This window comes from Rhincodon typus, unplaced genomic scaffold, assembly GCF_021869965.1.
Source record: "Rhincodon typus isolate 14 unplaced genomic scaffold, sRhiTyp1.1 hic_rhity00000062, whole genome shotgun sequence".
Lineage (NCBI taxonomy): Eukaryota > Metazoa > Chordata > Chondrichthyes > Orectolobiformes > Rhincodontidae > Rhincodon > Rhincodon typus.
Window position 1 is genome coordinate 167383 of NW_025965700.1, and position 575 is coordinate 167957.

A 575-nucleotide genomic window follows, 5' to 3' on the forward strand; every position below is an offset into this window, starting at 1 on the left:
AACCCCGTGCTGTCCCTGTCCTGGGAGTGTTTGATGGGGGGGACAGTGTACAGGCAGCTTTACTCTGTATCTAACCCCTTGCTGTCCCTTTCCTGGGAGTGAGTGGGTCTTAGCAAACAGGAGGCTGTACGAGCAGACAGAGTCGGACTGTGAGGAAGATTAGATTTCTCTCTGGTTCATTGAACCTCTATCAGAATCGCACTGAGTTCTATCTCCAGCCTATCAAACAATCCCAGGTGCCAGCGTCCACCCGCAACCTGTCACTTTATTGAACAAGGCTGACACCGGTCCAAGCTGGATGATACTCCTGACCTGAGCAGCAATAGAGCCAACAGCAACCTGCATTCATCTAGCGCCTCTACAGCAGTGAACCCCACTTCCAGAACAATCCCAGCAGCGTCAGTCTGACAGAACCTCAGCCTGTGTCGCACAAGGGGAGATCGGGGGCAGCTGACTGTTAGCTCGGTCGCAGAGCGTTTGGAAGGAGGAGACAGACGGGGTGGGGGAAACAAGGGTTAGGAAGCAAATTCCTGGGCTCAGGACCCCAGGCAGCTGAAGGCACGGTCCCCAGTGGC